Here is a 16,031-nt window from a genome sequence, read left to right on the forward strand (position 1 = left end):
TAAAGGAGGTAGAGAGATGGCCTGTTCTGGATGTGAATGAACTCCCCTAGAAGGATGAGGTCTGTAGCTTGGAAGTGCTCCCAGATCCAGCACAGTCAGCGGAGGCTTTAGGTGGTCTTTGTGCCCAGGGTTGCCCACTTCCATCTCTGGCTGGTTCACCAGCTGCAGAGCTTCAGTTACAGGGAACCAGGCAGAGGGCCTTCTCGGTAGTGGCGCCCGCCCTGTGGAACTCCCTCCCACCAAATGTCAAAGGAAAAAACACCTACCAGACTTTCAGGAGACATCTGAAGGCAGCCCTGTTTAGGGAAGCTTTTAATATCTGAAGGACTATTGTATTTTAATATTTTGTTGGAAGCTGCCCAGAGTGGCTAGGGAAACCCAGCCAGATGGGTGGGGTATAAATAAATTATTATTATTATTATTAGACAGGAGTGAGTTGCTCACTGTATTTCATGCTCTGGTAACCTCTAGACTGGATTACTGCAACACACTCTATTGTGGGCCTGCCATCGAATATGATTCAGAAATTTCAACCAGGCCAAAATGCAACGGCCAGATTAGTGGCTGTGGTTTCATTTAGTGCCTATATAATCCCTGTTTTAAAGTAGCTGCACTGATTGCCCATTCATTTCCAGACCCAATTCAAGGTGCTCACATTAGTGTTTAAATCCCTAAATGACTTAGGCCCCAAATATCCGAACATCCCTACCAACCTTGTCAGCAGAGGGAGGCAATTCACCTAAAAATGGCAGCACAGGAGAAGGCTTTTTCTGTGACAGTCCTTAAACTGTGGAACTTCCTACTGAGGTGCATCTAGCATCTTTATTGTACACCTCCTGCTGTACGCTGTAGGCATACCTTCTTACCTTGACCTTTGACAGGTAAGGTACCTTGTTTTGTGGAATCCATTTCTTTTACAGAATTTATTTGGTTCTGCTCCATTTAGATGAATTTTACATGATTTATTGTATTACTTACATTTGCTTTTAAAACTGCATATTCTATGTAGCCTGATCTTGTGATGAAGGGTGGGTTTAAAAAAATATTACAAAATAAAGTATTATAATAAATAACTATGGCTTAATGATATGTGAATTCAGTCATGAACAGCAAGCCACAGCAGGAAGTGTGGTTTACAAATCACCTTCAACTTTGATGTCTTGGACTGTTAGTCTCAAAACAAATCACAGTTTGGGGGCAGAGTTAGATTCAGACATTAAGACAATCCATGGTTTGGCCAAACAAATCATGGCTTTCCATTATGCCTGAATTTATCCCTTGTATAAATTCATCTGCCACCAGGACAGAAGGTTAGGCCAAATGGTTCATTATTTTCCAATTTGGAAGCTATAAATTAACTACTACTTTTTTCTAGCTGAAAAAGCTGAGTTATCTCAGAAACCAAAATGTGGAGTGTAATATGTTCTCCTGGTGAAGTATGACTTGTAGATAGAATGTAATTTCTAGTCTTCCCACAAAAACCTTCCGAAACAGGAGAGGGAAAACAGGAGCACAAGTGAAAAAGGTTTGAACAGTGGGACAAGTTAAGCTAACCCACCCAAGGTTTCACACACACACACAATAATCATTTTGCTTTAGAAAAATGAGTTCATTTTAGTTCTGACAACAGAGAAACAGTCCATAACCTTTGGTAGTGAAACATTGAAAAAGCACTAAAGCTTCAAATAAAAAACCTTTTTTATGAGGTATATAAGAGGTGATGTAACCAATATCTGTATTTTTAAGAGGGCGTGGGGGAGAACAGCACCATGGAAATCCGCTCAGAACACTTCTGTTTGTCAACTGCTACAGAAACCTTCATCTGAACCTCAATAGCAATAACAGTACTATCAGGAGACCTAGAATTTCATGCACCTGCTAAGGATGAAATACAGTACTGTATATAAACCGAGGTCATGCCCTGGCAATATGAGAAACCCATACATAGGGACAGCTAAATAGACAGAGATGTCATTGTAGCTGACAGACGACATTAAGTAGCTTGGTGGATGTTCTGCTAATAACTGATGAAACAGATAATTCAGGTTAGGAAGTGGGGTTTTGTTGCTATGGGGCAGGGCTAGAGTTGTTCTGTCATACGAGACTCCTTAGACTTAAACCAGATATAAAATATATTTTTCACAGCACTGTATGTAGCCCTGTCTGGAAAGTGAGAGTTTTATCATTTCACTTGTTTTTGGGATCCTAGCTAAGCGAACAGAAGCTGCAAACATTGTGCTTATATGGTTGGTGCAGCCTTGCATATAACAGCTCACCTGACAGCCATAGAGTTCCAAGCAACTGAGTGAGCAGAGGAGGCAACAGCAAATTTAACAAGGAAGGATTGGTTTGGCTGGTTTGCTTGCCTCCATTCACTTTCACAGTGCAGACTTCAACCTGTGATGGTACACGAGGACCTATTTTACTTATACTTACCGTACTTTTCTGTGTATAAGACTAGGATCTTTTTACCAAAAAATAATGTTAAAAAAGGGGGTGTAGTCTTACACACAGGGGCAATCTCCCCCCATTTTCTTAATTTTGAGTCCCCCAAAATAGGAAGCGTCTTCTACATGAGGGTGTGTTATACACGGAAAAATACAATAATTATAAATTTCCTCAACCATCTTCCAAGGAGGTAAGGCAAACACATCCACTCCTCTAACCCTTATTTCCCCTCTCCCCCCTCACAAAAAAACCTTATGGTGAAAGACAGCCTGGACTGATGGTGGTTAACCTGCACTCCCACTCACAGTGTGAGCTTCATGGATGAAGAGGGATTTGAAAGCTGCTCTGTAAAACAACAATAACAACAACAAAACTGTTTCTCAGCAACACTGGACCCACATCAAAAGTCTTAGGTTGAGAAAGACAGTTGTACTGCATGGCTCCTTGGGAAAGGGGCAGCAAAAGTTTGAATGACCAACTCATTTAGATGTTATTGCACTGATCTTTAGAATGTGATATTAAAATGATCAGTGTTTGACCACTCTAAAGAAAAGCACTTGCTCAATTGGCCAAATATTGGCCAAATATTAAAACTACTAATTTAGTAGAACAAATCCATCCATTACAAAAATTCTAGTTAGCAATTATGAAACAAATTACATTCTAAACTATAGCAATCAATCACTACAGCTAATGATATTATGCAAATATAAATGTGAACAATATTCATGAGACTGAGAAGCTCTTGGCTTTTATCCTAGAATCTCGGCGATGACCAAGGGTCATTATTTTTAAAACAAGCTACTCATGGTGTATACATTGCACCATAGGAGCTAACTCCTAGGGGCTGAGGTCCCTCCCCCCTCATAAAATATTTGAAGGGGCCAGGTCCCTTCAAAATTAATGGGTATTGCCATTCAGATGCTGTGTGTGCGCTGTCATGTGATTGATTATGTGGGGTGGGGCTTACCTGCCCCCTCCCCAATATTTTATTCAAGTTGGCAGCCCTGCACTGCACAACCCATGCATAGTTATGGTGTCAGAGCAGGAAAGTGGGTGCCTGTTCTTAAGTGAGCAACTATGCACACTCAGATTTCTGTAGTTAGCAAGCCAAAAGACTTCTCTCCAATTTGCCCTGTCAGATGGCACCACAATGCAATTAAAACTGTCACACTCTTGGCTTCACAGAATAGCTGACATCACACAAATATGACACCACACAACCCCAAATATGAACTGCAGTGCCAAGCACAATGTAATGTGATGTTAGTATTAAATGTATTTAGAAGAATAGATAAGAGCTTAAAGGCAGGTTAAAAAACTATTCCTGTTCTGTCCTCACAGTATCCTTGTGAGGCACATGTACTTAAGACTTGATGACCAACACTGTCCAGTTAGAACAGGGATAGCCAAAATGGTGCCCTTGATATTTTACTAGACTGCAGCTCCCGCCATCCCTGACCACTGACCACTTTGGTTAGTGTTGATGGGCGTCCAACAAAATCTTAAGGGCAGCACACTAGCAACACCCAAATTAGAACCAGATAAATCTAGAACATGCCTCTCTTCTCTGAAATTTCCCAGATCTGTGAATTTCCCTTGGACTAACTAAGGCTTTTCCACTGGAGATCCAGAAGTTGTTTTTAAGTTGACACCTTCCAATTTTGAGTTGTATCCAATGTTACTCAGAGCAGACCCACTGGAATTAATGTACAGAACTAGGGTCCGCTGATTCCAGAGAATGCACTCTAAGGAGAACATAGATACAGCCCTTTATCAAGATTTTGTTGGGGGGGGGGGACATGTTTTATACCAAACTATTTTATTAGAAAGAAAGAAAAAGCATACAATTCATGTGGGGTGAGGTGCAAGTGTGAACAGAAGAAATTGGCTTAGCTATTTAATATTCCTTGGTAAGTAGCAACACTGTCAAAGTTCAGAATGAAAATTTGCCCAGCTTGTAATGCTCAGACACATTATGAATTGAGGGTCATTTACCCAGAAATTCTTCTCCGCCTTGGAATGCAAAATAAGATTAGAACAGTCAGCAGTCAGGTTGGGCAGACTGCTTTGTACACACAAGGGTTCTCTAATGTTTAATGTTTCCAAAATTATTGTGTATTGGTGGGAACCACAACAGCTAATTACCTACCCAGGTAGCCTGTTCAGCTGGAAACAACTCTCTTGATTGTTTGTTGTCCCTCTAAACACATCTAAAACCCTATCTTGTTCCTCAATATATTTATTTTGGAAAGTGCACTAGTGGTCGAATTTTCAAGCACAACTCCACCATAGCAGATGCTGGGAACTGCAACCTTAAAGGGGAATCTGCACTGGAACTCTTTTTACATAATCCATTTGTGTAAAGATTTGTGTACTTGCCACCATGGTTCCTTGGGGAGGAAAGGCAGGATATAAATTTGATAAATAAATAATGCATATGTGCACCATAACATGACCAACATTTTGGGTTGTAAATACCCAATGTTTGTTCTTAGAATATACCCATTTAAATTATACATAGTCAGACCACTTGGTCCATTTAGTTCAGCATTGCTTACACTGTCTGGCGGCCACTCTACTGAGTTTCAGACAGGAGTCTCTCTCAGCCTGATCTGGAGGTGCCAACAATTGAACCTGGGACCTTCTGATTGCAAAGCAGATGCTCTCTCACCAGGCCATGGCCTCCACCTTAGTAGCATTTAGGACTCAGCTACATTGGCAAAGAAAAAGTGCTTTATATCCGTTGTTTATGCATTCTAACACTGTGCAAAAGGCACTGTGGAGTTCCACTTTTGCTAACCCAGTTTCTCATACAAAGTTCACAACGTGTTTAACTGAAATGCTTCTTTGATCCAGCCTTAGTGGGATACATCCCTATGTTACAGAAGAATGCAAAAAAAAACAGGAAATTTGCTTTACGTTCCCAAGGCCTGCCAAGAAATTCATATCTTCACATCTGACTGAAGTGCACTCATCACTGAAAACTGCATTATGAGATTATGATATGATATATGACAATACAATACAATACAATACAATACAATACAATACAATACAATACAATACAATAATCTGTGCTTGCTTAGGAGCTGATATATTTAAGATTCTTCTGTTCCTGCTGAATTGGCGACCCTCCCCCCCCCCAAAGGCAAGGGACAGCTATCCCTTTGCAGGTAGATTGGGTGGCAACTAATTTTTACTCAAAGTAGACTCACTGAAATTAATGAACATAACTGAGTTAGGTCAATTAATTTCAGTGGGTCTACTCTGAGTAAAAATTTGCTGAACACCACACTTTCCCTCCAAACGCAGAAGAATTGTGCTCAAGAAGCCAATTTTGCTTCCAGCACATTGTACAAATATGTCCCTGAAGAACAAGCAGGGAAGACGTTTCCAGCCAGCCATTCAGTTGTCTGCTCACAAGAAAGGTCAGAGAGACAAGGAAACAGAGAGACATACGCACACAAGAGCAAGATGCTTTCTGATTGATTTTGTAATTCCATTTTCTCTCTGCCATTTCTACAGTCCTTAAATATAAACATTTCATTGAAATTTTCAAGTCGCATTACAATCAAACTTAAAAGCAAAAGGGCTTAAATGCATTTGGTCGGGAACCAAGACTATTCCCATAAAAGCAGATTACGCTGACATGATGAATATAAAATGAAACAGCAGATATTAAAGTTGGAGAAATGTTGTTCCATGCCTTCCAGCTGCAGGCAAACTCAGTATGGCTTTCTCCTCCTCCCCACATCCCTTCCCAAGTTGTTTAACTGAAAACATAAAAATAAAAAGGAGTGAGATAGCCTTTTCACCTTTCTACTTTTTCTAAAATAGCCTACAACTCTTTAAAAATTCAGAAGGCTTTTAAAAACCCACAGCCGTGTGTGGTCCTTGCAAAATCATGTTAGTATTCATCTCTTACTGTCAAGGTTGCAGGCCACTTTTATCTGTCACAGAATTTTGCAGAGCATGTTTTGTTTTTAATTGGCTTGTTCTTTCTAATCTACCATGCTTATTGTCTTTTTATTTAATTTATCAAGGTCATTATTAAAATAAGTTATACGGCTTATTTTTCTTGGGGAAAAATCTTCCCCATGTGAATAGCAACACACACCTCGGCCTGTCCTCCCTTACTACCCTCCTTTTCCCAGTATGATTACCAAGCTAAACGTGATCTACAGAAAATAATGGAAGATGCAAGAGAACTGAGTCCATGCAAAGAAAAAGAAAAAGCAGCAGCGGAAGGCCATTAATTTAAACAGATGGAGTGGGAGCAGGAGTTTGTGGAAGTGGCTTCCTAATGTGCAGGTGGCACAATCATCTTAGCATCCCTTAGCAAGAGCCAGGAACTTTCCACACCTCCCACCTAGACAATAGATCGCTTTTCTCTCTCTGAATGTAATTGTGCATGAAGCTTGTGAGCATATATTTTTTATAACGCTCATGAATAAAAAACTGATATTGCAAGTAGCCTAGAGCAGGCAATTGGTCTCTGTGTCCCCTCTCCCCTCCCCCTCTCTCACACACAGGGAAAAGAGAGAAAGAGAGAGAGAGATTAAACTCAACTTTCAACATTGGTCTTGTAGGTCCCAGTAACCTCTGATCTGGCTGATCTCCTATATGTACTCAGCCCCTCTTCAAATTGCATTTGAAAGCATGGCTAACAGGATAACCAATATTCTGAACTACAGCCAATTTAAATCTCACCTCTGCCACAAATTCACTAGGGAGACGTAGGCAGTGTAGTGGTTAGAGTGCTGGACTAGGACCTGGGAGACCAGGGCTGAAGTCCCCACTCAGGCATGAAGTTCACTTGGTGACCTTGGGCCAGCGACTACCTCTCAGCTTAACCTACCTTCAGAGGTATACCTAGGCTCCCTTGCACCCTTGTCAATGAGATGTATTGGCGCACCCACCCACCCCCATTCCTTGCACCCTTGGGAAGCAGCTAATAGTGCCACCACCAAGCGGGGAGGGGGCCCTACAGGGATGTCATTGCCAGCAACTGGATTCTCCTGCCGAAGCGCCCAGGGGAGCCTGTGCACCTTGCCCAGCTGCCCAGAGCAGTGAAGTGTAGAGTGTGCAGATGGGCAGAGAGGCGGAATGGTGCCATATTTGTGTTCCTCTGAGTCTGTGCCTTTGGTGGGGGACAACCTGGTTAGCCCCTATTGTACCTGCCCATCTCACAGGGTTGTTTATAGGGATTAAATGAGGAGAGGGAGTAAATACTTTTTCTCAGCTCCACTGTAATAATGAGTATGATCATGTTTATTTCTGATTTTATAATATTTAAGCACCAATGGAAATAGTATTTAGACGTGTTATACTGTTATTGCTGCTGCTGCTGCTGCTGCTGCTGCTGTTGTTATATCAACGGTGTGACAAGTTACAGGCCCTCATACACACAAAATTCTGCAATACAAACTAGTTATTGCCCTTGAGATCCACACTTGCTTGCAAACCATTTATTTGTTTGTTCATTTGTTCCAATCACAACGCTGGGTGGTGGGAAGGCCTCCAAATTTTTATTTATTTATTTATATTTTTAACTCGCATAGGAAGTTAAAGATGAATCCATCCTGTTATTACAAAATGCATGCAGGATCATTGATAAGCAGAACAGGGAAATGTGCAGCCTGTGCAGGTTCTATCCTTGCTCTCTTCACTCCCCATTTTTAATCTGACTGACACTTCCTAACAGCAGCCATCTGGTTCCTGGTTCCATTGGGCATTGCACTTGCTAAGACTTTAAAAGAACACCAAAATGGTTTCTTTATCTGTTTTCCTGTGTTTCTTTTCTTTTAACTGATGATTTTAATCAGTTATTCATTTATTTCACTTCAATCAATTTCACACCAATTTGCATTTAATAATAATAATTTTAAAGTATAAAAAAATAACAAGATGTGATTACAAATGAAAATCTAATGCAAAGTATGATGAAGATCCACATTTAGAGACCAGTGTTTTGCTCCAAGAGAGATGGTGAACAATTTAAGAGCAAATAATTAGCAAGAAAAATATATATATATATATATATATATATATATATATATATATATATATATATTCATGTAAATATCAAAGGGAAATTAACTGTACAGTGGTACCTCAGGTTACAGACGCTTCGGGTTACAGACTCCGCTAACCCATAAATAGCACCTCGGGTTAAGAACTTTGCTTCAGGATGAGAACAGAAATTGCACAGTGGTGGGCGGCAGCGGGAGGCCCCATTAGCAGAAGTGGTTCCTCAGGTTAAGAACAGTTTCAGGTTAAGAGCGGACCTCCAGAACGAATTAAGTTCTTAACCTGCGGTAACACTGTACAAGGGCTTCCCTTGCACAAAGGAGCTTTTCCTCCCTCCTGTGTGTCTCGCCTGCCTGCCCTTAAAGGTAAAGGTAAAGGTACCCCTGCCCGAACGGGCCAGTCTTGACAGACTCTGGGGTTTGTGCGCCCATCTCACATCTATAGGCTGGGGGCCAGCGCTGTCCGGAGACACTTCCGGGTCACGTGGCCAGCGTGACAAAGCTGCATCTGGCGAGCCAGCGCAGCACACGGTGCCCTTACTACCTCAGAATATTTTCTGGTGGTTCCACCAATTCTCTGGAGCAGATTAGGGAAGACAAGAGGCATGTGAGGAGGAGGAGGGCGAGTTCCATTGCACAGGCAGAAGTATTTCCCTGGATACAATAAAAATGCCATGTACAAATTATTATTACTTTATTAATTATTTTTAGTTATTAATTATATAAAATAAATTATAATATTATTAACTTGTTATTATTAATTATTAAATAAATTAGTAACTAAATTATTATTAATTTAGTTATTATTAATAACTAAACAAAGGTAAACGCCGCACCTATACTTCACCCTACACACAAGGCAGAATAGGAGGCAAACCCTAGGGGCCGAGGCCCCTTTGCCCCCCTCTAATACAATATTTGAGGGGCCACCCCAAAGATGATAGGTATGCCACATCTTGTGATCAATTATGAAAGGCGGGGTTTACATGGGTCCCTCAATATTTTATTCTAAGTTGGCAGCCCTGCAAGGCAGCATCTTCCAAGCACATCCTTCCACATACAAATTTCACTCCTGTTCATTCCCGACAATCATACCCATAACACACGTAGCTAACCCCCAGCCAACAATTTGTTGCAAAGCAAGCATCTGGTGCGAACACAAAAAATCCAGGCAACATTAATCACAATTTACAACCAGCTCATTCACCCACTTCCATCTAGAGCAGCCTCAGGTGCAATTGGGGGGGTGTTGAATAAAAATAAGGGGGCAGTGGAAACATAAAGAAAGAAGAAATTATTGAAAAACCGTTTGTACATGTTTTATCTGTTGTGTAGTGCCATTTACCGCCAGTTCGGGTGCTGTTTCAATGACAGCAATGACACCTCCCCTGGATCTGGTGATCCTGCTGGAGGCAAGGGGCTTTCCAGGGTTTGGGTGAACCATTTCAGCTTCACTCAGGAATGGAAAGTGGATCATAGCTTACCTGCCTATTTGGCCAATGGCAGGAGAGCTGCAGTGCCAGCCCTGCCCCTTCACTTAAAGAAGGTAGATTTCCAGGGGTGCACTGAGTAATCTTTTTTTCTGAAAAGGGGTCAGTAGGCCTATGATCTAGAGTATTGGTCTTTCAGCTTTTGGGTTGCAACCTGATCTAAGGTACGTTGCAAGAGCAGCACTACAGCCATGCAAATGTATGGTAAAAAAATAAATTTATAAATAGGTCCCAAAATGCATCTTAGGGTGAAAGGTGTGTCCCAGTTCTGAAGAAGTTGAAGACTCCTTATATAGAGCAATATGCCACCACACAAACAGCAGCATAACCACACACACCCCAATATCACCCACTCAGGTAACGCCCTACTCTATACCGTTTCAATCTCTCAGTGAATGGTGTTAAGCATCTTTACAACACCGTACAACACTGCAATTCCCAACACCCCTAACAAACAACAATTCATGGGATTTTTTGAGGGAAAGTCACATACTACTACTAATAAGAATAATAATTTATTATTTATACCCCGCCCATCTGGCTGGGTTTCCCCAGCCACTCTTAGAGGCTTCCAACAGAATATTAAAATACAATAGTCTATTAAACATTACAAGCTTCCCTAAACAGGGCTGCCTTCAGATGTCTTCTTAAAGTCTGGTAGTTGTTTATCTCTTTGACATCTGGTGGGAGGGCGTTCCACGGGGCGGGTGCCACTACCGAGAAGGCCCTCTGCCTGGTTCCCTGTAACTTCACTTCTCGCAGCAAGGGAACCGCCAGAAGGCCCTTGGCACTTGACTTCAGTGTCCGGGCTGGATGATGGGGGTGGAGACATTCCTTCAGATATACTAGACCGAGGCCGTGTACTGGATGTATTTTTAATGTATGTTGTGGATCTGCCAAGCACTTTTTTTTTGGGGGGGGGCAATAGACCCTGGTGGACAGGAACTGGTTCTTGTTGTCAAAAGAATTGAGTACTTCAGCAGGTTGGCAAGAGTGCTGTTGAAACAATGCTGCTGACACAGGCACCAGATGCTGAAGCTTGAGTATTGGGAGCCCTGGTCAGAGACATTCCTACTTAGCACCTTACCTACAAACCTTCATGGACTAGATACCCCTTCATAAGAAACCATTCAGGGAAATCGACTCTAGTCCACAGAAGCTTATGCCACAACAGCTCCTTTGAAGGTGCCACAAGCTTCCATTTTTGTTTATTTGTTTCTAAAACAAATTCCCCTTCTTGGGTTTAACTGTTTTCCCCCCTCCTTGCTTCAGACAGCTTCCATGGAGCAAAGTTCTGGGCAGACGTGTTTGCTACAATATCCTTTAGCACATGGGTAGGCAAACTAAGTCCCAGGGGCCGGATCCGACCCAATCACCTTCTAAATCCAGCCCGTAGACAGTCCAGGAATCAGCGCATTTTTACATGAGTAGAATGTGTGCTTTTATTTAAAATGAATCTCTAGGTTATTTGTGGGGCCTAGGAATTTGTTCTCTTTTCTTCTCTCCAAAATATAGTCTGGCCCCCCATAAGGTGTAAGGGACAGTGGACCGGCCCCTTGCTGAAAAAGTTTGCTGACCCCTGCAGTTTAGCACACATCAGAGCAGGTTAAACCACTTCCACACACACAGCTCCACTGACACAGTACATTTGATTCAGTAGGTGCAAACAGTTCTTCTAAGACCATGCATGCAACAGAAAGAAAAGCCCATTGTATCATCAAGAGGAAAAGACAAAATTCCTACCAAAACCCCCCAAAGGATATCTCAGCCTCCTTTCGCATTGGCATTTTATGGAGAGCCAACAGGCCAACTAATAAATGCCACTCTATTAATGAAACTTATACTACTATATCTACCGTCCTCGGAAATCGGCATTTACAATTCTGAGTCGCTCCCCCTCCCCTCCCTGTCACCAACTCCTTTTTTATAATCACAGTCTCCTTGGCCCCTGGTTGAGTGAGTGGTTATTGATTCCTCACGCTGTGCTGCCTGCAGATCATAATCCAACTGTATATACTTTAAATAAGCACGGTCCACATTCCACATCCTTATGGCTGCCTTGATTGTAATTCAGTCTCTAGTACATTACACCTTATTTATAATGGCAGTGTTCGAGCAGGTTGCCGGAGGCACTCTAAAATTATTTACAGGGCCCTTTTGACTCTCAATTTCCATGCCATCCAATCCCATTTTTATTTGTCTGCAGAGGTTCTCATTGACTAAGCAGTGCAACCCAGCAGAAAACCGTGCTGTCAAATATTAAAGACAACCATTATGAAAATCACTTGCACAATTGGATGTGGTGGGTCAGCATTGTAGGCTCAGGGCCAATATGATAAGACCGGGTCCTGGGTGCTACCTGAAATACCCAAAAGCACACCAGAGGGGCACACTGTGCCACTGCTTGGCCACGAATCCTATATACTGGAGGGGCAGCATGGTGTAATGGTTAGAGGTCTGGGACTTACTCTGAGTAGACCACTGAAAGGGATGGGCAAGACTAATTCAAGAAGCTTTTCCAGCTGGATGAAAGGTTCTCTGTCCTATACTTTAAAACAATGCAAAATCTTTAGTTGTTTATTGAACTGCTTTTAAGACTATTTTAAGCAGTTTTTTAATGGCATGTTTGCAAATTGCCTTTTGACAATTTGCAATTCCTTTGAGAAAGGGTAAATGTATGATTTTTTTCAGTGCTGCATCTCCTCATTCAGTATGTATCTGCAATGCACCATCAATTTGCTAACAATTCAGTATTTTATAATCATATGGGTGCTGAGACGCCAGAAAGTCAAATCAAATCACATTACACCTTTGATCACCCGCAGTTCTACTGGAAGACCACAGTATCAAAATGAAAGAAATAAACATATACAGAATTGGTGGGAAGGTTATAATTTTTGGATATGGGTGCTTTAATTCCCTTTTTAGAACAGTGCTATCTTCCAGCTAATTAGATGTTATTTACATACATAGTTTTTTTAAAAAAATAAATCTGTTCATCTTGTCATGTTTTCAGAATGGAATTATATTATCAATGCAACAAATGCTTTATAATGGAATGCACTGTGGTGACGGCAGTTTTATATCAATCACTTGCAGGTCTCCCATGGCACCAAATATATTCTAGAAAGGTGGCCTAGGAATTATATGAATAAACAAACAAACAAACCAATGCAGCTTACGGTGTAAATATTCTATGAACATCAGTCACTAGAGCCAGGGCATGATTTAGGAGCCACCAATTTTGTACACAGCAAAATTCAGGTGAAAAGGGAATTATGAAACTTCCTGTTGCATCTGAGGTAGTAGTGTGAGAAAGACTTGGGCAAAGAGGTTGAAGAATCCACCAAGGAATTGGGATCTTTCCTCCTCTGCTCTATCCGGGTTCATATTCTGAGCCTGGCCTGCAGGACTCCAGGACTTTGGGGTTTTTGCAAACCCCAACAAAATTTGAGACTATAAAAGCAGCCCGGGTGGAGGTGAGAGACGCAATCAAGGATCTTTATATATGCTCATTTGGCTTAGTAGTTTTCTTTTTACTTTTTAAATTTTCAGTTTCTCAGTAATGTCATCAAGACTTTGTGATGTCATTTTGTAGATACTTCATGGGTTAGGGTGCCAAGTTCAGGAGGGACATTCACTGAGAAGCTCTGAGTGCCGAAAAGCATTTTTGAGGGCTTGTTGCAAGCCTAACATTAATCCACAGAGAACTGAAGAAGACACTCCGTCATGTGCAGAAAGCATGCCACTGCCTATACATGAGGAGCACCCAGACTGGCAGACAAAAAGCAGCTTTGGCAACGAAAACCAGGCTCTTTTCATCATCACAGATGTTCAAAGCTTAGGGGATCCTTTTTCCACCAAGAGGTTTAATAAATAACACATCTGCTTGGCAGCAGGTGATAGCTAGGGAAATGAATTCACACACAATGGGGAGGAATTAAGACCCACCCCCACCCCTCGTTTGCAAAATGTTATGACTTGCTGCAGACAAGCCCCAAATATGAACTTTGTAAAATACTGGCTCTCCAGAGAGAATTGCTACTTTACTTTGGGAAAAGCCAGACGTCCCTTCTCTTCTCTTTTTCTTTTTTCTTTTCTTACAACAGCTGCAATATCATGCATTGTATATGTAACATGCTATTGCTGTTCTGACATTTTAAAATAATATTTATTGCTTTTACCTGCTTGCAAACTATCTTGAGGAGTTTGCTTGGAAAAGGCAGCAGAAAAAATAATAATAATAAAATGTTGTGGAGTACAGTACTGGGGAAAACAAGACAGGAAGCTAACAATGACATCTTGTTAGGCTTTGCTAAAATACACATGTGATAATTCTAGTAAAAGCCAGAGATAAACATTATTTGCAAACAGGTACTTTATTTTGAAGGGGGGAGGGGAGATGACAGGTTAGGAAGACTACTTGCTACTGATCTTTGTAAGCTAGTTCAGGAGCCACTTTGGCTAAAATAATAAGCTACAGTTCTTCAAATAAATAAGTAGAAGAGGTTTGTTCAGTTTGAAATGGAAGAGGGCCAGGAGAGAGAGAGAGAGAGAGAGAGAGAGAGAGAGAGAGAGAATGCCGTGAGATAAGTAGGAGTAAGTCTTTTCCACAACACTAGAACTTGGCAGAATACAAAAAACACTTCATATAACTTAAGAAGTTGCAATCCTTAAAACAACCCTATGAGAAGTTAAGCCTTTTTGGCAGGAAGCGAAGCTAAATCAGTACTATCATCCCACTATATTGCAAATGAGGGGCAAAACTAAAGGAGTGGCCAGCATAAGGTGACCTATTGGGCTTCATGGCAGAGGCAAGAGTCGAACAAGGGACTGTTCAATTCGTAGCTTGAGTCTATTAGCCACAATGCTAACTCAAAACATGCTGCCAATGATATAGAGCAGCTATACAGAATCTTCATCACCCAAAGACACATTCTGTGACCAAGCATACAGGAGAAAACACAAGAGGTTCTATTTGGGAGCTACATAGACACACCCACATGACCACTGTGCTAAACAGAGTGATCAAGACCAAGTCGGACTTTCAATCTGATCCATCAGGGATCTCGACGCCCATTGTTCAGCCCGGACACTGAGGTCCATTTCCAAGGGTCTTCTGGCAGTTCCCTCATTGCAAGAAAAGTAAAGTTACAGGGAACCTGGCAGAGGGCCGTCTTGGTAGTAGTGCCCATCCTGTGGAACACTCTCCCATCAGCTGTCAAAGAGGTAACCAATTACATGACTTTCCAAAGACATCTATCTAAAGACATCTAAAGACATCTATATGCCTCTCCCGCTGTCCCCCGAGTTTGCGGGGCTGGCGACGGGGCTCTCCTGAAGCCTGGAGAGCAAGAGGGGTCGGTGCACACCGACCCCTCTTGCTCTCCAGGCTTCAGCGAAAGCCTGCATTCACCCCATAAGACGCACACACATTTCCCCTTCATTTTTGGAGAGGAAAAAGTGTGTCCTATAGGGCGAAAAATACAGTAATTTTATGCACCTCTGACCCTATCAAAGCAGGCAAAGTACTATGTACAGAGTTGGAACAGTTCTCCAGGGTCTCAGGATTGCAGGATACTTTTAAGAAAGTGAAGGTCATGCTTTTTCATACACCACCCTATTCATAAACAACAGACTTTAACAGCAATGCTGAAGATTCCAATAGCTAGGAAAAGTTTTAGATATCTGGGGGTGCAAATTTACCCAAAATTTGAACAAACAAGTTGTATCGGTTTAAAAGCTCTAAATATGGATATAATACATTGGAATAAATGAAGACTCTCCATTATGGACAAATTAGCTGCATTGAACAGGGCCGTCTTTACCCGAGGGTGCAAGGCGTGTGGTGGACCCAGGTAACAAATTATGGGGGGCGCCAAATGTATACCTACTGTATACTGGTCCCTCTCGATCGACGGCAGTGAACAGCAATGGAGGAAAAGTCCCCGCCCGCCTCCTCCATCGCTCTGTTACTCCGTAGCATCAAATATTGAGCCGAGTCAGGAAACAAAAACAGTTATTTCTGCCGCATCATTGTTACGGGTGAGCGATTCTCCTT

General features: G+C 41.8%; 1 protein-coding gene and 1 long non-coding RNA gene across 3 annotated transcripts in view; one reads left to right on the forward strand and one right to left on the reverse strand.

The window, feature by feature from the left end:
• Positions 1-16,031, reverse strand: part of ASTN2 (astrotactin 2) — a 672,988-nt gene that overhangs the window by 530,079 nt on the left and 126,878 nt on the right. The window lies entirely within an intron of this gene.
• The window catches only part of LOC309524411, a 409,164-nt gene that overhangs the window by 389,251 nt on the left and 3,882 nt on the right, over positions 1-16,031 (forward strand). The window lies entirely within an intron of this gene.

This window comes from Podarcis vaucheri (assembly GCF_965113315.1).
Source record: "Podarcis vaucheri genome assembly, chromosome: Z".
Taxonomy (NCBI): domain Eukaryota; kingdom Metazoa; phylum Chordata; class Lepidosauria; order Squamata; family Lacertidae; genus Podarcis; species Podarcis vaucheri.